This window comes from Astatotilapia calliptera, chromosome 22 (genome assembly GCF_964374335.1).
Source record: "Astatotilapia calliptera chromosome 22, fAstCal68.1, whole genome shotgun sequence".
In the NCBI taxonomy this organism is placed as follows: Eukaryota; Metazoa; Chordata; class Actinopteri; order Cichliformes; family Cichlidae; genus Astatotilapia; species Astatotilapia calliptera.
This window is the reverse complement of record NC_137442.1, coordinates 4,271,545-4,279,343: the sequence shown is the minus strand read 5'-3', so window position 1 is coordinate 4,279,343 and position 7,799 is coordinate 4,271,545.

Genomic DNA, 7,799 nt, shown 5'->3' with positions numbered 1-7,799 from the left:
TGGTAGCGTCTTGTGCATTCTTGAGTGCAAATAAAATTCAAGGTATTATTGTTGAACTTGGTTAAACTGATTATCTGTTCCCGTACATGTGCATCATTGTCCTTTTTTTCACCACAGCCAATATGACTGTGGAACTATAGTACAGTATTTAATTTATTATTTCATGTTATTTATTATTGTTTAATTTGGCTTTCAAACACCCAGACAAAAAGATTAATATTAAAGTTAAAAAATCAGAGTAAAAATCAAAGCAAAAAAATTGTAAAACCATGGGAGTCAAAAGCTTGGGGAAACATTTTTGCTTCTTTTATGCTTGGAAATGTATTAGACTTAATTAATATCTTGTTTACTAACTAAACTTGTTGAAGAATTGTAACATTTTGTCCCATTTGTTTATCACAGACTGGAAAAATAGGCTCATTTATAGCATCTACCTTTTCAGTCTGTAATGCAAATGTGGTAATTCTTTGTGCTAAATGATATAATGCTACTGCATGACACAGAAGGTGTCCACACCAAATCCAACGTGATGAAAAGCAAAGTTTAAGCAGCGATTTGCAAGTAATTCCAAGCACTGTGGGATAATACCTGAAGCACAGCTAAGGGATTAATGGGAAAGGTGATCAGCTAGGATTGCCTTCAGGAAAGGTGAAATAATGTCGGTAGATGAGAAGGCCCTTGTCATATTTTTCTAAGATCTCACTTTTGTGTCTTTCTTGCCTCCAAAGTTACAAAAAACAAAGTCGTGTAAATTATTCAAGAAAGTCTGTGTGTTAGCATTCTCATAGCGACAACAGACAAGTGCTGGAGGTGGTGTCAGCCGAGACGGTTAAATCTAGGACATCGCTGGTAGTCCGCTGAGTATACACTATATTTACAATAAAATGAAAACCTTTTTTTTTCCCATTTCAGCTTGGAACAGTACACACCCAGGGTACGTCTTCTGTCATACTGGTGTTTCTGGTGTGATTTGAGTGTGAAATGAAGCAATGCTACATGATGCAGAGGTGTAGCAGTCATTATTCACCTTTGGATCTTCACTGGATGATGCAAAAATAAGCTTTTATTCTAAGGATGGATGGATGGACAGATCGATCGAGTACTGCAGAAGAGAATAATTTTCCAAGCGAGGAAACAGTAGAGACCATGACAGCCAGTAATTAAGACGGTGCAGTCCCTTAATAATGCCGAGCTGACGTCCTCTCTAGAGAATAACACAGGGAGGGCCTGTCAGCCCAGGGGAAATGTGGCTGCTTTTAATCCATCCCGCTGACAATAGATCTGCTGACAGAGCACACAGGAGCCTGAGATGTGTTTGGTCGAAGGAGCGAGGAATTTGGTGTCAAAGTTTGTGTTTCTGTTTGCAATCATCCTGAATCAGCCTTTATGTCTTTTTGTGGCAGGAACAGGCACAGCAGCTCTGCACTAGCAGCTTCTATAATGTGAACTGTAGCTTCAGTTTGCATTCTTCCCATATCTTTGTAACTACAGACATAAGAAACCGTGTACTTTTTGTGGCTCGCTGCCTTCATTCATTTTGCAGAGAAGAGAAGGTTGGTTGAGCTCCGCTGCTTTTTCTGCTCAGTCAGTGCAACGATTCTGTTTCAGCACGGAACAATGACAACTGCACAACTGCAGGAAACTATGAGTTTTCAGTCTCGCTTACAGACTCTAAGAATAATATTATGTAATGGCTGCTCCACTTGCTTTCATATCAGATTTACTTCTTTAGATAGATAGATAGATAGATAGATAGATAGATAGATAGATAGATAGATAGATAGATAGATAGATAGATAGATAGATAGATAGATAGATAGATAGATAGATAGATAGATAGATAGATAGATAGATAGATAGATCCACCGTCCTTCCTATGTGGAGTTTACATGATACCCCTCTGTCTGCATGGGTTCTTTCTGGGGACTCCAGGTTCCTCCCACAGTTTAACAACACGCAGTTAGTGGGGTTCAGTTAGTTGTATTCAGAGATGGGCAGTAACGTGTTGCAAGTATAATGCAATTACTTTTTTCAAGTAACAAGTAAAGTAAGTGATTACTATCACAAAAAGTAATTAGATTACTGTTACTTTCCTGTAAGCATGCCGCATTACTGCATTTGTGAGAGTATCTCATGACAATGACGTAAGCGCGTTCGATGCCCATGGTAACAGACATGTGCAGATCAACAGTGGATAATATGCATGGAAGTACTGACCTTACTTTGAGTTTGATTCCATAAAAAGTGACAAAAACATTAGCGTCTGCTGTTTACTCTCCGTGGGAAGAAAACTTTTTTCTACAGCGAAAAATTAAACTTCTAATCTGAGCGAGCAGCGAGCACGCTGCCACAGGAATGTGACATTCACAGAGAAACCCCTGGATCCCACTGACATGACCACTGCGGCACCGGGCAAACCTCCGCTTGCTCCACTCCTGCTAAACAGGTGAAAATAGAAGTAAGAGCGACAGGACTTAGTGCCGCTGAATCTTTGATTTTATTTATTTTTTGCTGTGTTTTACTTGCATCTATTTGAAAGAATGAGTGTAAACACATTTTTTTTATTATTATTTTATACTCTAGAATATGCAGAAAATATGTTTAAATGTTAAATAAATTTCTTCAAGTCAAAGACAGTTGCATACAATTTAATTTGTGCTTATTTATACATTTTTGCTTAATGCTATGTGCATAAAGTTAAAAGATTAAAACTAATAAAACAAGTTTTGTAAAGTTGTTGTCATTATTGCTATAATGTCTTTATAGGAAGATGTGTAAGTGTTATACAGGCACATTCAGGTATAAACACTAATGAAAGAGAAAAACAAATATTTGACACGAGTGGCAGGTCAGTACCTTTGATGGATTAATGGCCACATAATTGCATTTTCCCTATAAAGACAGTTTTTCTGAAGCTTTAATAAGGTAGGAGCTTCCATTATTGTATATCACACTGTGTGGGCAGTGTTCAGCATTTAATAAAAGCCCAGTGCACCACATCCTATCACAGCAGACTTATGTCCACCGTGGGGTTTCCCACGGTGCTCCTGGCTAGCCTGTATTATTATTATGTCTGCAGCATGGCCATACATACATTAAGTAACGATAATAGCTACCGCCTTGTGTCAGCTTTCATGAGTCAACAGGAGTCTGCCACCAGTGAAGACACTCTGCATTTTAATTTCCTCTCTTCACTCAGTCTGAAGCTCGCCGTCCGGCTGTCTCTTCTTCCAGGGCACTTTGGTGTTAAAGAGTGCACGCCTGCAGTCACTGATAACGGCTTCAGGCTCGACGACAGACATCCACATGCTGGTGGGGAGGTCTGTCACTCAAGATTACACTCTCATTTCCTCTTGTCCTTAAATCCTTCTTCTTTCCAGGAAACCTGGGCTGTCTGAGTAACACTCGGGTTCATGAAAACTCAAACAAAGACCAAACTTCAGAGATATGTTTGTTTTGTTAGTCATGATATAGGCACACGTATGTTCATTATGATTTTCTTTTCTAATGTGTAAAAAAAACTATTAAAATGTATATCTACAAATATTTTTTAAAGACTGTAAATTTAAAGGTACATATTTCAGCTAAGATATGACATGTAATTAACAAGAATTTCATTATGCAGTGAAACCTAATTATAGGTTATATTCATTCATGTGGGGAACCTCTTTGAACCTGGCAGCCCTCACCCTTAATATTCAACACATCACTTAACAAGCCCATGCAAAATGAAATCTACACAACCTCGGGGGCGCAAAGAAGTAAACTCTTCCAGAAATAAATATTATCCCAGACACTCACACCCCAAATATTACACCACAAGTCAAGGTGGAATCTAACAAGTATGATTAACCAGTTAACATATAAAAAACAAACAAACAAACAAAATAAACAAAAGAAAGGCAGCAAAAATACTTCTCAGGCTGCAAGAAGGCAAGAGAGAAGGAGTTTAGTTAAGCTTATAAAATTAGCCAGAGGTCACAAAAGCCGGTACATCTTAACGTAAAGTGTTTTTCAAACTGTGTGACCTTTACTTATCCAAATGTCTAACATCAGCACAAATACATTAATGGTACTGGTCAAACTAAAGAGCCACAAAAACTATATATTTCCAAGAAAGTAAAAAGGTTTCAGCATGGTTTGATTGATTGATTCATTGTTTTAGGAAGAGCAAGCTAACTCCACACGGGAAGGCCCCAACCTGCAGGTGGATCCAAACTTCCTGATGGTGAGGTGACCGTCCTAGCTACACTATAATGCCAAAAGTATTCACTCACCCATCCAAAACATTGAATTCCCTTCCATAGCTGCAGTTGCATAAAATCAAGCACCTGGAGATGCTTCTGCAAACACTGGTAAAAGAATGGGTCGCTCTCAGGAGCTCAGCAAAGTCTAGTGTGATACTGTGATAGGAAAGCAGCTGTGCAACAAGTGAAATTTGTTAAAAATGTGCTGCAGATTAAGAACAAGAAGAAGAACCCTTAAATGATGTCATGGGTCTGGGTGCTTTCACCCAGCATTTTCAGTTTCTTGTGTTCTAGTAATATTTTGTATTATGGTTTATATTCATTTATAGTTTTAGTCATTCTATTGTGAGTTTCTGTTATTCCCTGTTTGGATTCTTGATTATTAGATTCCCTCTTGTGTCTTTGCTCTCTGTGTCTCTCTCGTTTTCTGTCGGTGTTTATGTATCCTGTGTGAGCTCTTGGGTCTTGTTTCCTTCCTTGTCTTCCATTCTGTTTCCAGCCCATCATGTCTCCTCTCGCTCTCCAGTGTTCCCTTTGTCACGTTTCGTAGATCGGACTCACGCGCAGACCACTAGTGTCTTCAAAAGGTGCGTTTATTTACAGTGTTTCCTACAGTGGAATTCATATATACACATAATAGTGTCAAAGGAAAAAGGGGCCGGGGTTCCAGGGTCCAGGAGTGAAAGAGGCAGGAGTCCAGGAAGGGAAAGTTTCCATTCAGTCCTAGCACATCTCCTCTCCTTTATCTCTCTTGCTCCCGTTCAGTCGCCAGGCACAGGGGAAGAACAAGTCCAGAGGCAATCTATGCACAGGCAGAAAAAAACCATTAGTCTCCTGGTTCAGACATGCTCATAAACTGACTTTACAAAATACAGGACGACTGACGCTGATGACTCAACGATCCAGCGACGAGTAGAGCAGACTCGCCCTCTTAAGAAGGGTTCCAATCTTTCATGATCAGCGACAGATGTGCTGATCACCTCCAGGTGCGTAGGCCAGGGGCAGGAGCCCATACTGAGCTCCGCCCCGGCAGGAGAAAGAGAGAATGGAAGAGGGCGAGAGAGAAAGGGAGAGCAGAGGTGAGAGAGAAAGGTAAACAAAAACAAAACACCTGACGGCTGTCAGCTGACGAGGGGCGGAGACCATGACAGTACCCCCCCCTCAACGGGAGCCCCCCGGCGACCCACCAGGCTTGTCCGGATGCAGGCGGTGAAACTCCCGGAGCATGGGCACATCCAGAACGGCCGCCCGAGGGACCCAGGAGCGCTCCTCCACGCCATAACCCTCCCAGTCAACCAGATACTGACAGCCACGCCCACGGCGCCGAGAGTCCATGATGCGAGTGATGGAGTAGGCCGGCAAGCCATCCACGAGCCGGGCGGGAGGAGGGGGCCTGGAAGGAGGGCACAGAGGACTAGAGCGGACAGGTTTGAGTTGTGAAACATGGAAAACATCATGGATTCTCATATTGCGAGGGAGTTTTAACTTCACAGAGACAGGATTGACCAAGGCGGAGATTTCAAAAGGGCCAATGAAGGTGGGTGTAAGTTTCTTAGATTCAGTCCTGACCGGAACAAAGCGGGTAGAAAGCCATACCTTCTGGCCGACAGAGTATTCGGGTGCTGGAGTCCGGTGCCGGTCTGCGATGCGTTTGTTGTTCTCCTTCGTGCGCAGTAGAGCCGCTTGAGTTGCCCGCCAAACTCTGCGACACCTGCGCAGATGAGCCTGGACGGAGGTACAGAGGTACAGAGTGCTCACCTTCCACAGCAGGAAAAAGAGGAGGCTGATATCCCAAGGAAGCTTCGAAGGGAGACCGGCCGGTGGCAGAGGCAGTCAAGCTGTTATGGGCGTACTCGATCCACGGCAACTCCTCACTCCAGATGGTTTGATTGGTGGAGGCGACGCAGCGCAGGGCGGTCTCCAGTTCTTGGTTGGCCCGCTCGGATTGGCCGTTGCTCTGAGGATGATAACCCGAGGATAGACTGACCTTTGCGCCCAGGGAGTTGCAGAACTCTTTCCAGACCCGAGAAGTAAATTGAGGCCCTCTGTCGGACACTATGTCTTCCGGGATCCCATGCAGGCGGAAGACGTGAGTGGCGAGTAGGCGTGCAGTCTCTAGAGCTGTGGGAAGCTTAGGCAGAGCAATGAAATGAGCCACTTTAGAGAAACGATCGATTATGGTGAGAATGACAGTGTTACCTGCTGATGGAGGTAACCCGGTGATGAAGTCCAGTGCTATGTGAGACCATGGCCTGGAAGGAGTGGATAACGGATGGAGCTGACCCGCCGGGGGTTGGTTCGATGGTTTGTTTCGGGCACAGACCGTACAAGCAGTGATGTATTCCCGAGTATCTTGGGTGAGTGAGGGCCACCAGAAGTACCGCTGGAGAAACTTGACGGTGCGATGTATCCCTGGGTGGCATGAGAACCGGGCCGTGTGAGCCCATTGCAGAACCTGGGATCTGACAGAGCGCGGAACATAGAGTCGGTGGACGGGCCCCCCTCCCGGATCCGGTTCGGCTATCTGAGCCGCCCGGATGGCCGCCTCGATCTCCCAGGAGATGACCCCAATAGTACAGGTTGCCGGCAGAATGGAATCTGGATCCGCCTTTTCGTCAGCAGCGGAAAACTGACGGGAGAGAGCGTCCGGCTTGACATTTCGGGAACCGGGTCTGTAGGTGATTGAGAAGTGAAAACGGGTGAAAAGACAGGGCCCATCTGGCCTGTCGAGCGTTGAGACGTTTCGCCGTTTGAAGGTAGGCCAGGTTTTTGTGATCGGTCCAGACCACGAAGGGTTGAGTGGTGCCCTCCAGCCAATGCCGCCATTCTTCCAGGGCGAGCTTAATCGCCAAGAGCTCCCGATCGCCCATGTCGTAGTTACGTTCTGCAGGGGTGAGACGACGGGAAAAATAGGCACAAGGGTGCATCTTACCTTCCCTCTGTTGGGAAAGGACGGCCCCCACCCCTGAGTCGGATGCGTCGACCTCTACCACGAACTGAAGAGTTGTATCAGGTTGGACCAGGATGGGCGCTGAAGCAAACCGTTTCTTGAGCTCCTGAAAGGCTGATTGGACAGCATCACTCCACTGAAAAGCAAGCTTGGGAGAGGTTAACTGAGTTAATGGTAAGGCAATCCTGCTAAAGTCCCGTATGAATCTCCTGTAGAAGTTAGCGAAGCCAAGGAAGCGTTGCAACTGGCGACGGTTGTTTGGTTCTGGCCAGTTCACAACAGCCTTGACTTTCACAGGGTCGGGTCGAAGATCTCCCCGCTCGATTATGTACCCTAGGAAGGCAACCGAGGGCACATGAAACTCACATTTCTCGCTTTTGACGAACAGCCGGTTCTCCAGAAGGCGTTGCAGCACCAGCCGGACCTGGGTCTCGTGTTCCGCCTGGGAGGAAGAGAAGATCAGAATGTCGTCTAGATAGACAAACACAAATCGGTTAATAAAGTCCCTTAGAACATCATTGACCAGAGCCTGGAATACTGCAGGTGCGTTAGTGAGGCCGAACGGCATGACCAGATACTCAAAATGTCCAAGGTGGGTATTA